The 25,150-nt window shown below is 41.9% G+C and overlaps 1 protein-coding gene across 11 annotated transcripts in view; it reads right to left on the bottom strand.

The window, feature by feature from the left end:
* Positions 1 to 25,150, bottom strand: part of RNF144B (ring finger protein 144B) — a 203,031-nt gene that overhangs the window by 89,871 nt on the left and 88,010 nt on the right. The window contains exon 1 of one of the 11 annotated variants that reach the window (XM_002720859.6): positions 7,035 to 7,777. The exons of the other annotated variants lie outside the window; for them this stretch is intronic. The gene's annotated coding sequence lies outside the window, so the exon portion shown is untranslated. Of the gene's footprint in view, positions 1 to 7,034; positions 7,778 to 25,150 lie in introns of those variants that run through there. 11 annotated transcript variants of the gene reach the window in all.

The raw sequence follows: 25,150 nt of genomic DNA, 5'->3' as shown, positions 1-25,150 counted from the left end.
TGACAAAGAAAGGAATACTTGAGAAGCTGGATGTATAAGTAATTTTTATTTTCTGCCTGTGGTCTGAGTAAGCAATCTGCTCCAAAAACGCAGAGAGGGAGAGAGCCAATATTTAAAAGTATTTTTAACTGATGTAGTTAGTGCCTACTCGACTATCCAAAGTCCAATGATTTATTCCTTTGCACAGAAAGATAACATGATTGGAAAATGTGATGTTTTACTGTGATACCCAAGTAGTTATTTGAGAATTATTACACCATTTTGCAAAAATGTTATAATTAGGTATACAACTAAAGAAACTAAGAGAAACAGAAAGCTACCAGAATGTATCAACTGGACATTACTGACAAAACAGAATACATTAAAGTAAGTAAAAATTTAGTTGATCTGTGCTGAGACCTTACTTCTTGTTTGTGCTATGAAATCCTAATAACAGTTATTCATGAACAAGGGAAAAAGAAGACAGGACAAACGGATGTGACTAAAATGTCTACAGACCCTTGCAAGATACTGAGCCATTGCTCTGAAGAGCTGAAATAATGGACATGAATGCAAGACGACAGGAGGGAGCTGGCAAAGGAAAGGGTTTTCAGGAAGGGTGGAAGGTGAGGGGTAAGGCTGAAGTGCTGCACAACAAAGACAGGTTCTCTAAGGAAGCCCACACTACAACAGGGCAGCCATCCAAAGGTCCTACCTCTGCCTGTTAGGGAAGCCCTCCCAGACCAGCTAAGAATGACATGTCACGCAGTTGGCTTCCACCATTCACCACAATCTGAAAAAGCCATAAGCTGTTGGACTTGGCCCATCTGCCCAACAGGGTGCTTTAGTTAGCTGATGGTTTGTGTTCTTTATAGAAACTAACGGTGACTCAAATGGCACTGAGTGAGCCTAGAAAAGTGCTAACTAGAACCACTGGCTTGTAGCAGTAGCAAGAACAGCAGCAAGAGCAATGAATGAGTGTTAGTGTTAAGTGAGACAAGGTCTTGTGGTTGCACCACAGTGTCCAGTTTTGTGGTTCTAATCCCTGCAATTTGGACAAGGTCTCTGGTCATTCACGGACAAAATCAACCAGTGCATATTGGTAAGCTCAGAAAAACAGTCCAAATACATACCCTAAATGGACCATAGGCTAAATAGTAGTAAATCAACTGCAATTACTCAAGTATATTTTGTATTTATTTGATTAGTTTATTAAAATATTTTGTTTATCTGAGAGGTAGAGTTACAGACAGAGAAAGTGAGAGACAGAGAAAGGTTTTCCATCCACTGTTTTACTACCCAGATGGCCACAAGGAAGCTAGGAGCCAGGAGCTTTTCCAGGTCTCCCATGTGAATGCAGGGGCTCAAGAACTTAGGCCATCTTCCACTGTTTTCCCAGGCCATAAGCAGAGAGCTGGATTGGAAGTGGAGTAGCCAGGACATGCACCAGTGCCCATATGGGATGCCGATCCAACAGATGGAAGCTTAGCCCACTATGCCACAGTGCCGGCCCCTATTTGATTACTTCTTAAAAGAATAATGCTTAAAAACGAGGAGTATATTCATGGTATTGCAAATAGCACACTTTGTCATAGTTTTAAAAGCAAAATCAATTAGAAAATAATTTCCAGCACAAGCAAACACAGGAAATACGTGGTACTTAGATGTGATGGAAGCAGTGACTGCTCCTCGCTACTGTCACTCTGCGAGGTGGCAGTGTATAGCCTGCTGCTCACTGAGCCTCACATGGTTTAGAAAAAGGGACTTCTGTTCTACCTGTTGCTCCACAGCTTCATTCAGGGGATATCAGAAACAAAGAGTACTTCAGTCTACATTTCCTTCATTTTTTTATTATTATTTTTTATTTCTTTGAAAGGCAGAATTACAGAGAGAGGGAAGAAGAAAGAGAGAGAGAGAATCTTCCATCCACTGGTTCATTCCCCAAATGGCTGCAATGGTCTGGCCCAGCCCAGGAGCCAGGAGCTTCATCCAGGTCCCCCATGTCAGTGCAGGGGCCCAAGCACTTCAGCCATCCTCCACTGCTTTCGCAGGCACATCAGCAGGGAGCTGGATCAGAAGTGCAGCACCCAGATCTCAAACCAGCGCACATATGTGATACTGGTACTGCAGGCAACAGCTTAACCCGCTACACCACAGTACCACCCCACTTCCTTCATTTTGACATCTTCTCTCAACAGTTTCTAGTATGGCAAGAAGATCAAAGTTCTGTAACTTGGAGATCATCGTCTTCTAAATGTGGAACTGATAAGCAAAGACAATCATGTGTGGATTAAAGCACAAGAATACCTGAGAAGTGTATCATCTGGGGCTTTTGCTATTTTAGAGGATTTTGCTGTAAGAACCCCACAGAGTACATTTTACAAACCTAGATGGTCTAGGGCTGCTACACCATGTGATTGCACCATTAGACTCAGCAAACTTGAGAGAGATGAGGCTCTGCCATATCACACGACAGACTGTTTTACAGTCACTTTTTATACAAGTAGTCATTCTAAAATATTGATGAAAAAGTACAGTAAATACATAAACCAGTAACATAGTCATCTGTTGTACTTGGATGTAATTGTTATGCGCTACACTTTCATATGACCAGTAGCACAGTAGGTATGTTTACATCAGCATCAAACAAAAGCATGAGTAATGCTTCATGCTGTGATATGACGGCAACAGTGTCACCAGACAATAGGAATTTTTCAGCTCCATTATCATCAATGGGACCACTGCCACACATGCAGTGCGTCACTAACCGAAACATTAACTGAAACATTAACCGGCCATGACTCTGTATCCCTATTAACCTACTTGTTAGTGAATAAGACAAACATCCCATAAAGAAGGAAAAGCACCTTCACTATCAGCAAGCACTGCTTTCTAAACATCCTCTCTCCTGTTTATAACGAAGTTGTGAATAAAGTCCAATACAACGATTTTAATGAGGTCTACTTTTTTGTAATTTTTGCGAACAAAATACATCTTGGAAGAGATAGTGCTTTGTGATAACCTATCTAAATGCTATGGAGTACAGGGTTTCTGGGATGTCAACTTTCAGCATTTGCAAAATGTTGGTCCATTTTCTAAAAAGTGCATTTCTTTTCTTTCCTGCCTTCTTCCCATGCTCTCATTACACCACGGGGTGAGGCCTAAGGGTGGAAATCTGTTCCCAGCCTTCCTAACAATAGAAACATATCAAAGAAGGCAGGAGTGAATATGAGAATAACAGCCAATGGTACTTCTAGCACAGTAATTTTACATTCATCATGGTAGCTCCCTGCTCAATACCCCCACTGTGCCCTGATCACTCCTTTTTTAATCAGTGGTTCCCCTGCCACCTGCAATTATTCATCCAGCCCTGCTGGATAATTTTCTTCCCCTGCCTGGCATAACAACAAAGCCCAGAAGCAAGAAGGAACACCACTAAAAGGCAGGTCAGACAATGATGCAATTAACAGATCACAGAGAAGTGGCATTTCAGAAAGCCCATAGCACAAGAGACAGACTGATTTCATGGGTCAGGACATGACCAGGAAACCAGAGGCACTGTTTAGGAATATCTACATCAAAATTATTTTCTCCAAATGAATAAAGGCAGGTGTCAATATTATCCCCCTGATGAAAGCTAAAAGCCTTATATGGAGATTGAAATTAGAATCAAATTTAAAGCCATTTTGGAAGAGGAATCTTCTGAATCCCATGCCAGGCAAGGTGTGTATTTTTGTTCACCTTTTCTTAATCATTTTCTAATCACAGGAATCCATAATGCAGGAAACAAAGTCAATCCACAAAGAACCAAATCCCACAATAAGTGCTAGGGATGTAGCTGACTAAATCCAGTTGCTACATACAAAGGCCAAACCAGTTGAGGAGGTAGTCAACAGCTGATTTCACAGAATCCGATACAGGAGAATTTGTGCATTGAAGGCTTCAGCCATGAGTATAGCAAAGAGAAATGAGTTGTCTTGATCTCTTCCCAGGAAGCTAAAGATCAAGTTAACTAAGGGCCTGGACTCAACACATGACCTTGGAGGAATTAGAAACCAATGGAATATCTCTTTCAGAGCACATTCTTAATGGATACTACAAGCATCAACTCAGCTATGAATTAGAGAACGGTATTTCACTTAGGTCACTGTGCTTTCAAGAGAGGGATCCAATCACAGAGGTTTCTCATTCTGCATTTCATAAGCATCAGTAAATTTACTCTCTTTAACAAACGTTTTCCATTTTGAAATAGCCACTACAGTACAACGCACCAGGTTTAGAAGTACTCACCAATCAAGTAAATAGAAAATGTCAAAGTTAATAAAAATAAAACATTAGTTCCAGATGTCTCACTTCCCCCAAAGGTGAAAAAATAAAGACATTTAAAACAAATTAATTTGGGTGCTGTTATGACTTTTCAGTTACTTAACGGTCAAGTGACATCAGAGAAACATTACCAAATATTACCAAAAAAAAAAAAAAACCCACATGATTGAGATGACAATCATCAAAGTAGTTGTCATACTCAGGTAAAACAACATGAATTAGGAAATTACCTCTTTAGTCCAAAGTCACTTCCAACCTTACAAGTAGGAAAATTCCTTCGGGAAAGAGACCACATTGTATACATCTTATATCCCCAGGATTTAATACAGTGCCTAGCAAATAGATGCTCAATAGTATTTTCTAACTACTCTCTACTCCTAACTTTTCTAACTACACATGAAAGTGAGAAATGTTAAAGGCCAGGTTCTCACCTGTATTCACTTTCAACGATTCAAAACCGGAAAATGCTGATAAACTGGTGTCTCGAAGGAGCTTCTATAAGCTGAGGCAGACATCCCTGAGAGGGATGCCTGATTACTTAGGAGCTTTGGCTACAGAAACTTACTCCCCAAAGACCAAAGTGGAAAGCAAACTTGTGGAGCAGCTTGGCACCTTTCACACATGCAAAATAATCAGTTGCACAAAGTTAGGTTTAGTCCCAAAACTGTTCGGACTTTGTTCCTCTATCAACATCTGGGTTCAGCATGATTCCTGACCTCTACCTCAAACTGGAAATTTCAAACACTAACAACCCGGCTCAACAAGAAAGTAATGTCCTAGGTCAAGGCCACGGGAAACACAGAAGCCAGGATTAGCAGAAACAACACACAGAAATGATTCTGACACACATAGGAATGTTTCTAAATATCTAAAATAATGAAAAGACGTTTCAAGAAGGAAATTTTAAATATTCTCAAATTAAATGCATCTATATCGTGGAAGAGATAGCTTTCTTTTCTTTCTAGAGAGAGCACACTTTTCTCTTCACTGTGGATTTTGGCTACAAAAACCTGGTTCATGATCTGAGACCCCAAAACTGATTGTTTTAACAAGCCATGCCTTGAACTGACCTAGTTTGGAGATCTAGATGCCTTTAAATTGCCAATGAACGGAAACCATTCATGAGAATGGGGCTTTTGAATGCTGAGAATGTCCTTCAGGGCTCAGCACAGAGATATTTGGCATGGGTGACTGTAAATATTTGTAAAACCCTGGGTAAATGGACAGTGTTTGACCACACTCAAACCCTACTTCCAGCACAGTAATGTAGGAGCAAGTTATCTAGGGTGATTAGCTTGGGAAGTTTTTGGTTGAGTTTCTTTGCTTTGTTTGTTCAATTTGAATCAAAAACCAAAGAATCCAATTCTACCATTTGATATCTTTTTCACATTCACTGTATATTTTTACTTTTTTTTTCTCATCAAGACAGTCAATTAGTCAGAAGCTCTTTTTGATATAGAGATTTCTTTAAATCTCCATCCCATTTTTCTAGGTCTATGCTCACTACAAAGAATAAAATACCAGTCAAAGGTGTGCAAGGGCAGGGCAGGCATTACGTGCAACCACAGCCTTGGGTTTCATAAGAGAATTATTTCCAAGTGGTTTTGGGGATCTGCTGCGGATTTCTTGCTTTTTCTGCACCACTCCCCTCAAGACAGTTTTAGAGACTTATGAGACTGCTATCCATGAAAAGGACTCAGGTTGAGAAGGAGAGAGAGCTGGAAGGCAGAGGAACCTGTAAAGGAATTAGATGTGAGAGGGACGGAAGGCCAGGAGCCTCATCTGGGCGAAAGCCGCAGCAGCAGATACTTCAATTAGTCAGGAACTCAGTTAAGACTGGCTGGGCTCCTTTTGCCTCACCCTAAAAACTGAGTCATCCCCAAGTTCACTTATTTTGCTTCTGGGCATGGACACCCCTGATTTGCTGTTTCAGAAAGGTTAGATATATTATCCCTTATCTCATACCTCTCAATGCTCCAATAAACACCCAGATACATCAAACCAGAAGAACACTTGCAAATTCTATTGGGAGCCCCAACAACTGTCTGAGTAGGATACATGTGACAAAAAAAAAAAAAGAAAAGAAATAAGAAATAAGAAACTGACAGTCTGCAGTGGAAAAACATGAGGAAAGAGAACATTTTCCCAAAGTGCAGACTTTATTTCTGAAAAATCTACATGTGAGAAGTACAGGGTCCTTCAAAAAGCTCATGGAAAGTGGAATTAACAGATTTTATTTTGGTGCAAAAGTTTTTGAAATCCACATGTAATTTTCCACAGTATACCATTCCATGAACTTTTGGAGGTACCCTCCTGTACGCACCAGGAGTAGACTGACAATAGAATCTCTGAAACCAGTAAGAAAAGCAAAAGGGATACCCTAGAAGGGCTAAGCAAAAGATCCCCTTTCCCTGTTGAAACACCAGTCAGTTTCACTTTAACTTGAACTTGAAAATTGGATCAGAGTTTCATTCTGTTTTATCAGCAATTATCTGATAAAATAATCACTGTACTGTATGGCCTAGATCCCACGGTTAACATAACATCTTATTCATAGCCATGTGTGTCAACATATTGCTATGCATTTCCAAATAACAGAAGGTAGACATCCTAGACAATGCCAACTTCTGGTCTCCCCTTAAGACACAGGGAGGTTTGGTCCAATCTTCAATTTCATGATACCTTCTGTAGCTATTGCTTTGTTAGAAACAAAACGAGTTTCTTCTTACCTTTCCAAAGGCATCTATTTTTAAAAGTTAACAGGTGTCGGAGGCATTCAGAATGGATTCAGTTCTGCACGGCTTGAGCAGTGGAGGCAGAGCGAGAGCCCTCAGCCTCGGCGGTGGCCGGGCCAGTCTCCCGGGTCCTTTGCCTGTCGCGGTCTGGCAGCCTGCAGCGCACAGCGCTGGAGCAGCCCACCTGGCAGGAGGGCCGCGTTGTCCCCGGCGGCTTCTCAGCAGCCCGGTCGGTGCGCGCCGCCAGCCCCAGCCGCTCGCACGCCGCGGAGGAGGGGCCGTCTGTCTCAGTCTCTTCAGGGCTCCGGGCTCGGGGCTGACAGCTCTGCACTTGGCCGGGGCTGCACCAGCGCTGCCACTCCCAGACCGACGGATCGGAGGAGGAGGAGTCCCTCTCCGCCCCCTCGGCTTGACGGGCAGCTGCGGTGCCCGCGAACCGGGCACAGCCAGCGGGCGGGCGTGGGGCGCAGCTCGCCGGGAGCCCGGAGCCGGGAGCCGCGCGTTTATTTATACAGGAAGCTCGGGCGCCGCACTTCCTACTTCCCATCTGGGTCGCACTTCAGCCGCAGGTGATGGCCTTAACCCTGTCCGAGCCCAGCCGCCACCAGCAACGGGAGATCCAGTCCTCCCCGGGGCGTCCGGAGCGGGGTCCCCGGGCAGCAGCCCTGGTGCCTTCCGTCCTACCCAGTCTCTTGGTCCCCGGCGCCTGCCGCTTCTCTGTACACATCTTCCCAGGCACCTTCTTCTCCCAGCTCCCAAAGTCTCCTTTCTGTAACACTCCAGACCCGCCTAACCACCTCGCCAGAAAACTGTTTATTATAGAAATACTTCCCAAGCACATCGCAAAAAACAGATGGTACCTGATCCATCCTTTCGCGTCTAGTGATAAAATTAGAACGCAAGCCCATCCAGTCAGGGAGAGTGTTTGTTTCCCTCCTAAGACACGGGCATGTTTTTTATGAAACAATGATTTCCACTGGAGTGCTTTGTCAACACATTATGTGGGGAAACGCACGGTAACTGAACTGGTTGCTCAGCAGTTAAAGAAAGAGAAAGCCAGATGCTGTGAGATACTACCACATGCCTTCCTCACTCCAAAACCTCCAACACTTAATACCGCGCGATATTTTTAACAGATGACGTATTAACTCACTCCTCACAACCCACCCCGTCATAGGTCACAATCACAGCCCACATCCGTTCAACGCCGCCACGTCAAATGTCCCTTCTCTGACAGAAGGCTCTGCCTGCAACTCACTCTCCTTTTACATCCACTGTCTGGATCATGCTTCCCATAAAAGAAAGGATTCACAAGTCCTTTGTGGGGGAGATCCGTGCCTGCCAGTGAAGTAGTAGCAGCAGGCACTCTTCCAAACTACACAAGCAAACTGGTTCTCAGCTTCTGTGGAGGCAAACCTCTAGGTCAAAGCGAAGGGCGGGAGAACCGAGTGGAACTATGTGTGTGATGCTAGCGCAGGCGGGAGGACCAGCCCACTGGTAGGGGAGAGAAGGCAACAAGAACACACAACAGGGACCCAAGGTAATAAAATCAAAGGATATTTGAGCCTGAAAAGTCCTTTGAGCTTTTTAAGTTCAAACACCTAATTTTAAAGATGAGGAAATTGATGTCCAGGGTGACTTAAGTGATTGGCCCAAACCAGAGAGCGAAGGAGCTGGAACAAAGAGCTGGAACTTGAGAAAGGTGTATGTCAAGGAAAGCCGCCGCCCCAAGACACCTAACGTCAAGTGGAGCAGTGCCCTAGGTTCTGAGATGACCTACCTTAAAGAACTTCCTTGGCACACTAGCCACTGCTGACCTACAGGCACCAGGAAAGATAAATAAAGCACCTTGGAAGAGGTCAGTTTATTCATTAGAGGGCATGTAAATCTTCAGAGCCTTAAACCAAAGTTCAACACAGAGTCCACTTTTTAAATTACCATGCAATTAAGCTATAATCTCTGTCAGCAGGACAGGGAAAAAGCTGCTGCCAATATGAATGAAAACACAAGTTAAGCAACAATAGGGCTACCTGTTGTCCCGAATATTTTGTATAATCAAATAGCATCATTGAGTATCTCCAACCATGCAAACATATCAAAACTGCAGGCAAAATTTAATAAGACTAAATCAACATGGGGAATGCTATAGTATTATGGGAACAATCTTTCCGATCTGCCTAAGTGTCCCTGGGGTGAGTGAATATTCATTCTCTTGAGCACTGATTGGTTTCCTTCCGTAGAAGCTGCCCTGGAACACGAAGGTGAAGGTAGCTTAAATGCAGTCCTTGTGCTCAAGGACCCTCCAGTCCAGGGCAGAAGGGAGATAAGCGTATCAGCTATCAGGGTACTGTGATGAGCAATAGGGTAGACTGAAGCATGGTGCGCCATGGGAGCACAGAGACAAACAGTTTAACCAAAGGAAGGGAATTGATGAACAGATTCAGAGCAGGCTTCCTCCACAGGGCGATATAAATCTGAGTTTTCCAGGAAATGAGTGGAGAAGGTAGAGAAGGGCGAACAGGCAGAACAATGACTGCAAAAACAAACATTAGAGTTCAGGTGAGGCTTTTCATAATTCAGACAGAGTAGATGTGGTTGATGTGTTCACAATAAAAGAATGAAGGTCTGAACCAATGTAGTGACATGCGCATGGGAAGGAAGGGATGAAAACATTAAAGACAAATAAAGCGGCAGGCATTCGGCCCACGTGGGATGCCCACACCCAATATCAGAGTGCCTGGGTTCAAGTTCCAGCTCCAGCTTCCTGCTAATGTGCACCCAGGGAGGCAGCAGCAATGACTCAAGTAGTCTGGGCCCTGCCACTCTGCAGATACGGATTGTGTTCTGGGCTGCTGGCTTCAGCCAGCCCAGCCTTTTGGGGGTGAACTAGCAGATGAAAGATCTCTCTCTCTCTCTCTCTCTGCCTTTCAAATAAATAAAAGTAAATAATATAAAATATTTTAAAGGAATGGGAACAAATGAAAAGAGATTTCAGAAACAGAATTTATGGGACTTGGTATCTAATTGGATGTGAGGGATGACAGAGAAAGAAGAGCCCAGGCCATTGGCACCTCTAAGAGTGAGAAAAAAGGACACACAGAGGCAAGCAAAATGATGGTGATTGCATTTAAATCCTGCAGAAACAGAGGAATCTCTAGGGCATACTGGAAAACTGGTCTAGTAGGCAGTCAACAGGAAAAGATCTGACATGAGGGCCATTTGGGAATGGCCATCATTTAGGGGGTGGTCATGGATGAAATTACTGAAAGCCAGGATCACCTGCAATGGAGAGTGTGCTGTGGAGGGAAGCCCAGAGCTTTGGACCCAGACAAACGCTACCACTCATTCATGTCTGTATAATCTCAAGCAAGGTACTTAACTAAAACTCAACTTTCTCATCCATAAAATGGGAATCATGAGGGCTGGCATTGTGGAGCAGGGAGTTAAGCCACTGTTTGCAATACTGGCGTCCCATATCAGAGCTCCAGTTCAAGTCCTGACTGCTCCACTTCTGAGCCAGCTACCTGCAAATGCACTGGGAAGGCCACAGAGGCCCAAGTACTTGGGTCTCTGCTGCCCACACGTGAGAACCAGATGGTGTTCAGGCTCTTGGCTTTGTCTTGCCCAGTCCCAACCATTGCAGCCATTTTGGAAGTGAACCAACGAATGAAAGATTTTTTGGCCAGTGCCATGGCTCACTTGGCTAATCCTCTGCCTGCGGCGCCAGTACCCCAGGTTCTAGTCCCAGTTGGGGCGCCGGGTTCTGTCCTGGTTGCTCCTTTTCCAGTCCAACTCTCTGCTGTGGCCTGGGAAGGCAGTGGAGGATGGCCCAAGTGTTTGGGCCCTGCACCTGCATGGAAGACCAGGAGGAAGCACCTGGCTCCTGGCTTTGGATCAGCGCAGCGCACCGGCCGTAATGGCCATTTAGGGGTGAACCAATGGAAGGAAGACCTTTCTCTCTGTCTCTCTCTCTCTCTCTCACTGTCTAAACTCTGCCGGTCAAAAAAAAAAAAAAGATTTTTTTCTCTCTCTGTCCCCCACTCTTTATCACTCTTTCAAATAAATTAAATAAATCTTTTTTTTAAAAAATGGGAATGATGATATTCATCTCTTAGGTCGTTGTGAGCATACATGAGAAGATTGTAAAGTAGCTAGTGTTGTGCCTATTGGACAGAAATATCTACACTGTACCAGTCTTAAAAGTGGGGAAGTGAATGCCACCTCTCAGAAATTTGCAGTGTACAACCTACTCAGCTGTGCACTGTGGCCCTGGCCTGACACACAGTAGGAACTCAATGTTCAACTAAGAGGCAAAAGGAAAAGGAAGAGAAAAGAAAGAGAAAGGTCAGAAAAGTGAATCCAAAGGAATACCACTATTTAAAGGGTAAGTAAAAGAGAAGCCCTAAAATAAACCTAAGAAAGAATTGCTGAGGCCAGCACTATGGCATGGTGGGCTATACATCCACCTGTGGCGCCAAGTCATGTCCTGGCTGCTCCTCTTCTGGGCAAGCACTCTGCCATGGCCTGGGAAAGCAGTGGAAGTTGGTTCAAGTGCTTGGGCCCCTGCACCCATGTGGGACACCCAGCAGAAGCTCCTGGATACTGGCTTAGGATCAGCCCAGCTCTGACCATTGTGGCCATTTGGGGAGTGAACCTGTGGATGGAAGATCTTTCTGACTCTCCTTCTCTCACTGTCTGTAACTCTACCGCTCAAAATAAAATCTTTTTTTTAAATGAAAATTATTGTCTTTAATAAAAAGAAAAGTCAAAATTCATTCTTTTTTTTTTTTTTTTTTTTTTTTTTTGACCGGCAGAGTTTAGACAGTGAGAGAGAGAGAGAGAGACAGAGAGAAAGGTCTTCCTTCTGTTGGTTCACCACCAAAATGGCCGCTACAGCCTGTGCTGAGCCTATCTGAAGCCAGGAACCAAGTGCTTCCTCCTGGTCTCCCATGTGGGTGCAGGGCCCAAGCACTTGGGCCATCCTCCACTGCCTTCCCAGGCCACAGCAGAGAGCTGGACTGGAAGAGGAGCAACCGGGACAGAATCCGGCGCCCCAACTGGTACTAGAACCCGGGGTGCCGGCGCCACAGGCAGAGGATTAGCCTAGTGAGCCATGGCACCGGCCAAAATTCATTCGTGAAATTACACTTCTGTTCAACCTTAGCGTGTAAGTTTTTTTTTAAGGATTTATTTATTTATTTGAAAGTCAGAGTTACAGAGAGGAGAGGAGAGACAGAGAGAGAGAGAGTTCACTCCCCAGTTGGCTGCAACAGCCAGAGCTGCGCCAATCCAAAACCAGGAGCCAAGAGCTTCTTCCGGGTCTCCCACATGGGTGCAGGGACCCAAGGACTTGGGTCATCTTCTACTGCTTTCCCAGGCCATAGCAGAGAGCTGGATCAAAAGTGGAGCAGCCGGGACTTGAACTGGTGTCCATATGGGATGCCAACACTGCAGGTGGCGGCTTTACCCACTATGCTACAGTGCTGGCCCCTTAGCATGTAAGTTAGTAACACATATCATACACATGACACTTTAAGTGCAGCCTGTGGTTTAAAAATGCACTTTTTAAATGGATTGTTCAGTTTTGATAAACCAGAGAGAAGAACACAAGTATTGAGAAAGCAGCTTCTGCAAAAAGTACAATTCTTGCTGCACCAGAAAAGATAGAAGGCAAAGGTCATAGTGTTCTACCCTGACAGTTTGGTCACTTCGCATTTCCAAACACCTACAATTTCATTTGTGTTTTCTGTGACATCTAATGAGGTTCATCTTACTCATCCTTTCAACATTTATTGAGTGCACTGTGCATAAAACTAAGAGTATAACACAATTCAAAATAAGACTAATAATAAGATTTACACGAATATTATAAAACCATATGATAGATTTTAGGTCAAAAATACATTCTGGGTGGCATGGCAAAGAACAGACAAACTGCATGGAAAGTCGACATGTGACCCAGAAGTCATCCTCCAGTTATGTCCGATAACAAAATCTGACAAAGTTGGAGACATGTTGTTCTGTTTCTCTTTCATACATACAAGAGGCATCTCAACACTTCTCAGAGCAAGTTGAAACTACAAGAAACCCTTGACCTAAAGAGCTAATTGCCATTGTCGTTATGCCACAGAAAAGCCCACCTGAGTTGGGAGGGAGGGCTGGATTAGAGAGCAGGTCTCCTGGGGATTCAGGTGCCTGAGGCTCTATCATCCCATAAGACAGTTCCAGGAAGCCGGGATGTAGGGTCAGTGAGAAAATGGAGGTCAGCAGCACCTAGCTCATTCCAGAAAAAATGACTCTGCATTAGCCCTGAATTAAGATTCTGCACCAGAGAGCCAGATGAAATACTCTTGAGAATCCTTGTGTTTGCAAGGTTTCTATTAATCCTTCTAATGTTTTATCTCCAAATTCCTGCATGAGACAATCAATGAATAAAAAAATCCCCAGTGTTCCCAGAGTCATCATACCAACCAACACCCAAACTGGTTTACAGGAAATCCAACACTCAGTCCTGTGCATCCATATCCAACATAGATGCCAAGGATTCCACTGAAAGGCAAAACATTTCTTGGCTTGATGGATATGGAATTTTATTATTGCAATTAAGACTCCACCTTTCAGAGACAGATATAGTATAGATGTTAATTTCCCAATGGGACTTTTTTTTAAAGGTATCCTAAAAACTTGGGTTTTCCCTACCATGTAACTGGATGATACCCTTCTTTTCCTACCTTGTCCTTCTCCACTATCTCCTCCCTCTTCCTGCACAACATTTAATCACCAAGTCCTCCAGTAAAACCAGGAGCCAGATGGAGCTAACAGATACTACATCTTCAAAATATTGAAGAACCAAAAATATAGAAGCCAGGACTGGATGAAGATTACAGAGTAGAGGAGAGACATGCAGGATGGAGGAACGCAAGTGCCTCCATGGGGAGAAAGTCAATCCTGTACCCTACAAGAGAAAAAAATCCCCTACACTGGCAAGGTCTAGCACCTCCTACCCTTACCACCAGTGACTTCAAGTCCCCCACACCCTCCTCAGAATTTTCTCATGAGAGTTGGCTGTCTGAGGTTTCTGGTATTAAGAAAGCTTTCCCAGCCTTTATATTTTATATGTATGTTTTCCTAGATTTTCTTCTGAAAAGTCCAATGTTTTGTTTTTAATTTTGTTAGTAGTCCATCAAGGAATTATCTTGAGTTTTGAATCAGTTGCATTATAAACAGGGAACCACTTATGCTAGAATAATTTATTAACCAATCCATGATTTTTCCACTGAATTGGACTGCAACAGATATCAAAAATTAAGTTATCTCTATTCTGAAGTAATCATTCTGAAATATTTATCTTTTAATCTATTCTGTTCCAACATTTATTTGTTTATTGTTAGGCCAATACTATCTCTATTATACTGTCATTACAGCATATTATATTTTATTAATATAAAGTTTTATGATTATTTAATATAATTTTTGAAAACCCAAGTAGCTACTATAGCTACTATAGCTCTGAACTATAAGAAATTTATATATTGCATATACTTTTATACATATGAATATTATATTATTTAAGGGAACATTATCACCTATTTCTTAGTGTTTATTGGAAAGATAGAGAAAAGATTTCAATTTTTACATTTATTTTGCATCCAGACATCCCCTCCAAATATTTTATTTACTAGAGCAGTTTTATTTAGACTCAGCCTCATGTTTATAATCATATCAGCAACCAAGAAAAGATGTTTTTATTTCTTCTAAAAACTATAGCAACAACATAACTTCTTGTCTTATTGCATCTGCTAGAAAAATAACAATAACAAAGGATAATAAATTAAAATGAACAAAATTTCTGATCATGGGCATTCTGGTCTAGATTTTTTATTTAACTGATTATATTATCTCATCATTTATAATGAAGGGCTTTTTTTATTTTTTAACAAATGGTCTTTATTACATTTAAAGGATTTCTTTCTGCTACTCCTTAAGAGTTTTATCAGGAATAATACTGAGCTTTATCAAATGATTTTTCAGTAACTATTGATATGATTACATGATATTGATCTTTTAATTTTTTTAATTTTATTCATTGGAGAGGCAAAGAGACAGAGAGAAACAGATAGACAGACAGAGCTCTCCTTCACTGGCTCACTCCAAAATTTCTGGTATGGCCAGGACTGAACTCCAGCTGAAGCTGGGAACCAGGAACACAATCCTGAGCAGGAATCCAGTTATGTGAGCCATCACTCTGCCTTCCAGGTTCTGCATTAGTGGGAAGCGGGAATCAGGACCTAGAGCTGAGGATTGAACCTGGAAACTCTGATGTGAGATTCAGACATCCTACCCAGCGACATAAGTGCTAGGCTAAATGTAGTTTATTCCTAATTTTCCTATTTCTATATTGAGCTATATAAATACTTAAGCCAAAGTATTTCAAAACATAGCATATTTTGCTTATAGAAGTCTGGTTTAAAAAAAAAAAGAAGAAGAAGATAGCAAGGGCTGGCATTGTGGCACAGCAGCTTAAGCTGCCTCGTGCGATCTGGCATCCCATATGGGTGCAAATTCAAGTCCTAGCTGCTCCACTTCTGATCTAACTCCCTGCTAATGCCCTTAGGAAAGCAGAAAATGCCCCAAGAGCTTAGCCCCAGCACCTATGTGGGAGACCTGAATGAAGTTCCTGGTCCTGGCTTCAGCCTGGCCCAGTCCTGGTTGTTATGGTCCAGTCCTTCGGGGAGAGAACCAGTGGATGGAAGATCTTTCTCTGTCTCTTTCTCTCTTTCTCTGTAACTGATTTTCAAATTAATAAATAAATCTTAAAAGAGAGATAGCTATATCCTATTTAAAATAGTAGGTCCATCAAAAGATTCTTTCCACAAGTCCAGATAGATATTCCAAATACAACTATAAAATTTTAACATTAAATCCTGCTTATTAAGTGCTTATCATTTAAAGTCCTATCTTATATTTGCAAGAATAAGTTCTAGAGCTTTGTTTGCTAACTTTGCTTTCCATGACTATAAAATATAATTCTTCAAAAGCTGAGTATTCTATTCTGCCTGCTTACCTTGATTACAAATTTCCAATTTATTTCAAACAAAATACAATCAAAATTTAGAGGATTCCTTTTCAAAAGCAAAAAAAAAAAAAATCAGTACTATCAATGAGCACTGATTTACAAAGTAGTTCAAAGATCCAAAACATTTCTCAAATCTGATTGGTTAATAGTCTGCAAAGAGATGGGGGCCAGCGCCATGGCTTACTTGGTTAATCCTCCGCCTGCTGCGCCGGCATCCCATATGGGTGCTGGTTCTAGTCCCAGTTGCTCCTCTTCCAGTCCAGCTCTCTGCTGTGGCCTGGGAGGGCAGTGGAGGATGGCCCAAGTGCTTGGGTCCCTGCACCTGCATGGGAGACCAGGAGGAGGCACCTGGCTCCTGGCTTCGGATTGGCACAGTGCTGGCCGTGGCGGCCATTTGGGGAGTGAACCAATGGAAGGAAGATCTTTCTCTCTGTCTCTTTCTCTCTCTCACTGTCTATAACTCTACCTGTCAAATAAATAAAGAAAAAAAAATAGTCCGCAAAGAGAAAAAACACATTCTACATGTTAGAGGATTTTCAGATTCAATATCAACTTCATTGCAAAAATATTGTAGTTCAACTACTTGGAGTGTATAGAAAAATATTTGTAAACATTGACTATTTCTATCACAATTTGTTTAAAAGAAATAAATTACATGTGCAAATTTCTACTTCATGGATATTCTTTCTGTATACACACACACACACACACACACACATATATATGTCTTCAAGTGTTGAAGTACCAATACAATACTAACATACATAATATATATGCAATATATATGATTATATTCTGACATCTTGTCCACCAAAACCTTTGCTTGCATTTTCACTGAGAAATAAATCATTTGCAGTGGTTGCCTAGGGCTGGATGTGAAAATGAGGACTGGCTGCCAATGGACATCAGAATTTTTCTGGCTGATAGAAGTACTCTCAAATGGGATGCTAGTGATAGTTATACAAACCTATATATCTACTAAAAGCCATCAAATTATACACTTAAAATGGTGAGATCTTTTGCTATGGAAATTTTATCACAATTTCTGTTACATCTCTTTTATCACAATGAAAACATCAATTTTATTTTTTATGATAAATTTTAGCCAAATTAATAATAGAATCTCTGGAATATTAAATATTTAAACTTTGGTAGAGCAATTTTCCTTAAAGCTTTACTTTTATTCCATAAATTAGATGAAAATAAAACAATCAGGCAATAGATTTAAATGAATTTCTGTTTGAAGAATCTGGTACTATTGACATAATACTAGAAAAATTTAACCGCATACAAATTCCTTTTATACTAAAGGAATCCACCACATTAACAACTATTGTTTCACTTTCCTTATATTCATAAGGAAACAAAATGGAAAACGGGTTAATGAGATTTAGAAGATTCATTTGATCTAAATGAATACTCACATTCACAGAACAAAATGTAATGACACCTGCTGCAGCTGAATGTGTTAAATCATCGTCTTTGGGCAAAGTATTCTTAAATAATGACAAACCTTTGAAGCAGATACTGATGATATTTTAGTAGATCTGTACATTACACACTCATCATCAACTTCCTTGAGAAAAAGAAATTTAGTGCTTAATTTTTCATTACCCTTTCTCTCTTTTAGCTCATTTTCTGCCCAAAAGAATGATTACAAACTAAAATTTAAAGTTCTTAAACAATACAAATTAAATGAAATATAAATAAGTATAGACGAACACTATACCAAAAAAACAAACAAACAAAACCCTGTACTGATAGCAATCAGATTTCCCATTCACCTGGCCTCAACAACAATCAACCACGCAATTAATTGCCAGCTTTTTGCAGGTCTCAGAGGTGGGGGTTAAGGCATAACTGACCGACACACCAGGTGGCTAACAGGAGAGCAACATCAAGTACTTCTCCCACCATCATCTAGACTGGGAGGAGTTAGCCTTAGCCAAGAAGGTAGGAACATACTCCATTTTATCAGTAAGTGTGTTGCATGCTGTTCTTTAAAGGAAGACGTAAGTTACTTGCATTTGGAGAGAACTGGGGCAAAAGCAGGGTGATACTCATCATTTTTCAGATTTAACACAGGTAAAATACACTCTTCACAATATACCATTTTACACACCATTAGACAATACCACAGTAAAATCTGGCATACAAACTAGAAGACTGCCACCTTGTCTCATGTTAAGGCATTGCTAAATAATACTGCTTCCTTAAAAGCAAATAAACAAGGGGCCAGCACTGTGGCATAATGGGTAAAGACGCCACCTGCAGTGCCGTCATCCCATATGGGCAGTGGATCGAGTCCTGGCTGCTCCACTTCTGATCCAGCTTTCTGCTATGGCCTAGGAAAGCAGTGGAAGATGGTCCAAGTCCTATAGCCCCTGCACTCGTGTGGGAGACCCGGAAGAAGCTCCTGGCTCCTGGCTTGGATTGGCCCAGTTCTAGCTATTGTGGCTATCTGGGGAGTGCATCAGCGGATGGAAGACCTCTCTCTGTCTGCTTCTTCTCTCTCTGAGTAACTCTGACTTACAAATAATTAAATCTTAAAAAAAAAAAAAGTATAAAAAAGTAAACAAATAAATGAAGCAAAACAAAAAACCCAGGGTAAACATCAAATGGAATAAAAGAGGCAGCAAGCCAGCTTTGTGGTGTAGCAGGTACAGCTGATGCCTGCCATGCCAGCATCCCGTACGGGCATTGGTTCACATTCCAGCTGCTCCACTTCCCATCCAGCTCCCTGCTAATGACCTGGAAAAAGCAGTGAAAGATGACCCGAGTATTCGGGCTCCTGCCACCCACATGAGGGACCCAGATGAAGCTCTGCCTCCTTGATTCAGCCTGGTCCAGCTCTGGCCATTGCAGCAATCTACAGAGTGAACCAGCAGATGGAAAATTCTCTCTCTCCCTGTCTCTCCTCCCACCCCTCCACACACACACACTGTCTCAATCACTCCAACTTTCAACATAAATAAATAAATCTTTAAAAAAAAAAAAAAGAAAGAAAACAAGAGTCACCAATTGGATTTCTATAATTTCTCTTTGAATTTCCTGAGTCATTTCCTGAGTCATTTTTTTGGCTTATTAATTATCTATTTCCTCTAAGTTTCAAAATTCATTTTCACGAAATTTTACATCTGCTTTCATGTGTAATTCTTTTCATCTTCCCTTCATCTGTGGTTGTCTGTTTTCTCATTCCTAATATTGTATAATTTTATTCTCTTTTTCCAGTATTTTGTTTTATTTTGCCTGTTGACACTTTTTTCTATTGTATTAATTCCAACTTCTAACTTCATCAGTTTGTGGGTGGGGATGCTGGCTTTGTTCTTTGTCTGTCTTTTATTTGAGGGCAGTGGGCATTTTCTTGGTCTTTTCTTCAGGAAGAATAGAGATATCTATGTGGCCGCAGCTCACTAGGCTAATCCTCCGCCTGCAGCACCGGCACACCGGGTTCTAGTCCCGGTCTGGGTGCCGGATTCTGTCCCGGTCGCTCCTCTTCTAGGCCAGCTCTCTGCTGTGGCCCAGGAGTGCAGTGGAGGATGGCCCAAGTCCTTGGGCCCTGCACCCGCGTGGGAGACCAGGATAAGCACCTGGCTTCTGGCTTCGGATAAGCACGGTGTGCCAGCCACAGCGGCCATTGGGGGGTGAACCAACGGCAAAAAGGAAGACCTTTCTCTCTGTCTCTCTCTCTCACTGTCTTGGGATCAGCGTGGTGCGCCAGCCACAGCGCACAGGAGGGTGAACCAATGGCAAAAAGGAAGACCTTTCTCTCTGTCTCTCTCTCTCACTGTCCACTCTGCCTGTCAAAAAAAAAAAAGAGATATCTATGTCATAAGTTTTTCTCTGACTACAGTTTTGGATACATGTTATGCCTCAGAGATTTGTGTATGAAGTATATTTTCTTACTGCTCTCCAAAGAATCTATCATTTATCTTTGATTTTTCTGTTTAACCAAAGGTTTATCTTGGAGAGTGTTTTTTTTTAATAATTTTTATTTATATAAGGTGAATCAAATTTCATGTATTTTATACATACAGATTTAGGAGCATAGTGATACTTCCCAAACCACCCTCCCTCCCACCCACACTCCCAATCCTCCTTTCTCCTTCCTTTCTTATGCTTTATTTTTTTAAAGATTTATACATTTATTTGAAAGGCAGAGTTACAGAGAGGCAGAGAGACAAAGAGGTCTCCCATCCACTGGTTCACTCCCCAAATGACCCCAACGTCCGGAGCTGGGCTGATCTGAGCTTCTTCTAACTCTTGCATGCAGGTGCAGAGGCCCAAGCACTTGGGCCATCTTCCACTGCTTTCTCAGGTCATAACAGAGAGCCAGATCAGAAGTGGAGCAGCAGGAACTCAAATCGGTGCCCATATGGGATGCCAGTGCCGCAGGCAGCAGCTTTACCCACTACATTTTACAATGACGTGCTTTCAGATTATTTTATAATAATAAGCTTAATTTCCAAGGAGTTGGGTCTTTGGGTCACACATTTGGTGCTGATTTCTGATTTAACTGGATTATAATGAAGGAATGGGATGTATAAAGTCTCTCCTTTTTATTTTCTAGTGTTTACTTTGTTTTAGCCATATAGGTTAACAATTCTATTTTCTAGTCATTCAGTTCTGGAAAACTGCACGTCTCTAAAGAAATGCTTCCTGAAATATTTCACAGTGATGTCACCAGGTAACCTGCCCTCCTCCCCTAAAGATTAAATCACAGTAACAATTGCTCATGTTTCATTGTCCAACTGCAAAATGCATTCAAACTTGCAAATCTGGAACCATTACCTTCTCAGTAGAAAACAAAGCAATTAATCATTTTTAATAGTCAGATGATTTTATCACCTTGGAATTTAATCAAAACAAACCAAAGGCATGCAACCCTCCTGAACTGTATCCAAGAAAATGCTGGTCTAAGTTTTCATTTTCAAATCTGACATGTCAACTCCTTTGCATCAGCAGTAGCTCTGGCAAGCCTGCTGGTCGCCCACAAATCCAAGAGAAAAGCATTTGCCTCACGCATCAAGAGGGCCTCAGCACGATTCCCTGGGACCTTAAGGTGCGAGGGACCAAAACTATTTAAAATTCAAGCAGCTGATAAAATACTCAGTCCTACTGGGTCTTGAAGAGTCTACAGTCATATCAGACCTGCCTGGATGATCTAAAACTCATCCAGTGAGCACATGTGAGAGAAGAAATCTTGTTTTTACATCACCAAGGAAAACCCAAACTGTTACAAAAGATTTGTTAACAAGGGTACACTTGGAGGCAGAGCATTGTTTTCTTAAAGTTTCTTCTGAAGTTTAAAATAATAAAGTGATTGCTCCCTCCATTGTAAGGAGTTTGGAGATGAAATGTCATATTTGACTATCGATTGTGTGCCTGGCATCGTATTCGAACTAAGCATTTTGCATACCTCATCTTTTTTTAATCTTCACAGAAGTAACCATCATAGATAATAATCTAAGCTTACTTGCTTACAAACCCTTTATAAGTATCACACTTCTAAATAGTTAGTAACTGATATAGCAGGAAAACCTCATTAAAACATAGTTTTAGCTATAAAATTGTCCCATGATGTGGAGCATCACTATTCAACCACTGAGTGTTGAAATGAGACTCCAGTATTTTAACCTCTAAATCAGGCAGAATGCTCGTAAAACTGCTAAGATTTCAGTTTATGATGTTAGCAACCATTCATTTCAAACAAAAACCATTACACACATACATCTACTTTGAATTAATGATTATGTAAACATTAAATAAATATTTAATCTCTTCTACTTAAATGACCTCATGAAAGCTAATCCCATACTTGGTTTTTATACTATTGATCAGTGTATCACAGAGGTAATTCTAAGAACCTAAGAGACTTTTTAATTGGCACAAAATTCAAAATTGTGTATAACCTGCTTTCCTTTTCAGATTCATTGTTTTTCACTTTGCATCTTAGCTCCAGCCATATGACTCTATTTCTAGAGACCCCAACTTCTTACTCACATTCCTCTGGTTCTCCATTTACAAAGGTCGTTCTTCCTACCCTTTCTACTTTGTCCCATAAAATGTCACTCCAAGTCATACCTTTTCTGGGTATCCCCCAGGCAACTTTCCCTTACCCTGTGTAGTCAGACACCCTTTTCTGGGCTTCCTCTCATAATATAATGCTCTTACCCTTCTTGCTTCATTCAAGAAACCTTTATTAGGCACTGGGAATACAAAGATAAATAAAGCATAAGAGTTCAAGGAGTATAAGACAGATTAGACATGGTAAGTTTCTCCAACCAAGGCATTCACTTTTTTTTTTTTTTTTTTTTGACAGGCAGAGTTAGACAGAGAGAAAGGTCTTCCTTCTGTTGGTTCACCCCCCAGGTGGCCGCTACGGCCAGAGCTACACCAATCCAAAGCCAGGAGCCAGGTACTTCCTCCTGGTCTCCCATGCAGGTGCAGGGCCCAAGCATTTGGGCCATCCTCCACTGCCTTTCCGGGCCACAGCAGAGAGCTGGATTGGAAGAGGAGCAACTGGGACAGAATCCGGTGCCCTAACTGAGACTTGAACCCAGGGTGCCAGCACCGCAGACTGAGGATTAGCCAAGTGAGTCGCGGTGCTGGCCACCATTCACATTTTTAAAAAGGTTGGGATTGAAGATCATTATATGGATTAAGCTAGACACCAAAGACAAATACCACATGTTCTGTCACAAAAAGAAACTTAAAAAAAAGAAAGAAAAGAAAAAAAGCTGATGTGAACTTAGGATAGCTAGTGCTAGAGGTTGGGAACGGTGTAAGGGCAAGGAGAAAGGTTGAATAATAGGTACCAAAACATAGTCAGATAGAAATCATAGGTTCTAGGGGTAGGCACTGTGGCACAGTGGGTTAAACCATCACCCAGTACACCAGCATCCCATATCAAATTGCTTGGATTTGAGTCCTTCCTCTACTTTCTTTTTCTTTTTTTAAAGATTTTATGTATTTATTTATATGAAAGGCAGAGTTACAGAGAGGCAGAGAGAGAGAGAGAGAGAGAGAGAGGTTTTCTATCCGCTGGTTCACTCCCCAGATGGCCACAATGGCTGGAGCTGCGCCGATCCGAAGCCAGGAGCCAGGAGCTTCTTCCAGGTCTCCCAAGCAGGTGCAGGGTCCCAAGGACTTGGGCCATCTTCTATTGCTTTCCCAGGCCATAGCAGAGAGCTGAATCAGAAGTGGAGCAGCTGGAACTCGAACCGGCACCCATATGGGATGCCAGCACTGCAAGTGGTAGCTTTACCTACTACGCCACAGTGCCAGCCCCTCTTCCTCTACCTTCAATCCAGATGCCTACTAATGTAGCTAGGAGACAGCAGATTATGGCCCAAACACTTGGGCTCCTGCCACCCATATGGGACCCAGATGGAGCTCCTGGTTCCTGTTGTTAGCCTGGCCCAGTCTCAGCTATGGTAGGCATTTTAAAAGTGAACCATCAGGTCAAAGATCGCTGTCTCTCCCTCTCTCTGTCACTATGCCTTTCAAATAAATAAACAGTTTTTTAAATTAAGTGATAGGTTCTAATACAGCACAGTGGGGCAACTCTAGTTCACAATAATGAATTATATTCTATATAAAGAACCAGAAGAGACAGTGGGCATTTAGTCTTCCAGTTAACAGGTCTGTCTTCCACATCAGAGTGCCTAAGTTCAATTCTCAGTTCTGGCTCCTGGCTCCAGGTTCTAGCCAATGCAGACTCTGGGAGGCAGAGGTGTCAGTTCAAGTAATTAGGTTCCAGACTCCCGTGTGGGATACCTGGATTGTGTTCCCAGCTCCTGTGGCTCTGGTTTCAGTCCAGCTAGGGTCATTGAAGGCATTTGGGGAGCAAATCAGCAGATTGGATAACTTTCTGTCTTAAAAGAAAAAAAAAATTGGAGAGAGAAGATATTAAAGCTCCTGATAAGAAAATGGCAAAGTCTGGTTGTCTGGTTTGATAGGTTTATACTGTGTATATGTGTTGAGATATCACACTATACCCCATAAAGAAGTACAAGTATTACATGTTATTTTAAAAAAGTTTTAAGACATTTATTTGAAAGGCATAGCCAGAGAGAGAGAGATCTTTCATTCATTGGTTCACTCCCCAAATGACTACAACAACCAGTTCTGGGCCCAGCTGAAGCTGGGACCCAGGAACTCCATCCCAGTCTCCCACATGGGTGGCAGGAACTCAAGTACTTGGGCCATCATCCTCTGCCTCCCAGGCACCTTAGCAGGGTGTTGGATAAGAAACAGAGCAGCCAGGACTCAAACTAGCACTCCAATATAAGATGCAGGTGTCCCAAGTGGCAACTTAACCCACTGCACTACAACACCCACTCTAAACAAAAACTTTTTAATAAAAAAAGTTTTTAAAGTTTAAAAACTTCATTGACAAACTGTTACAATGAAAGCAAAAGATAAGCATGGAAAATCACCCTCCAATTTATTCCTAATTTTTTTGTGAATATCTAGTGCTCCCTTAAGCCCAACGGGGCTCATTAGTGATAGGTTAACAGCACATCAAACTTACATTTTAAATAAAGATTCAAGGGGTAGTTTATGATGAATAAATACTGCAGTCCAGTAAGATATCTAAGCAGCAAACTGAGAAAAGGTGTGAGAGGAGAGGCTCATTCACCTCCCCACCTAAGGGTCAGTATACACAAAGTCAGATGGCAAAGACTTTGGAACAAGGCTCCCAGACTATCCTGTTGAGATTAGGGACCCTTGTCAAATATCTGCCTTTCATACGACCTCCACAAGGGCACACACAGGCTGATGCTCTGCTCCTCAGTGGTGATGATGACAACCACCACTCCAAAATGTTACCTTCTGTTCGTGGAAGTGATCCAGGAGTTGACCATCAAAAGACCAAACATTTGAAAGTGGACAGTGTATGACATAGTGTTATTTAATCCTAAGGGAAGAAATTCCAATCTTTCAGCTTACAATTTTTACACATACTTCTATAGAACTTTGGACAACATACATACCTACATACTTACAGCTATCAGAATTGGAAATAAGG

This window comes from Oryctolagus cuniculus, chromosome 5 (genome assembly GCF_051225735.1).
Source record: "Oryctolagus cuniculus isolate XC-2025 breed Fujian yellow rabbit chromosome 5, ASM5122573v1, whole genome shotgun sequence".
In the NCBI taxonomy this organism is placed as follows: domain Eukaryota; kingdom Metazoa; phylum Chordata; class Mammalia; order Lagomorpha; family Leporidae; genus Oryctolagus; species Oryctolagus cuniculus.
This window is presented reverse-complemented; position numbering and strand designations above follow the sequence as displayed.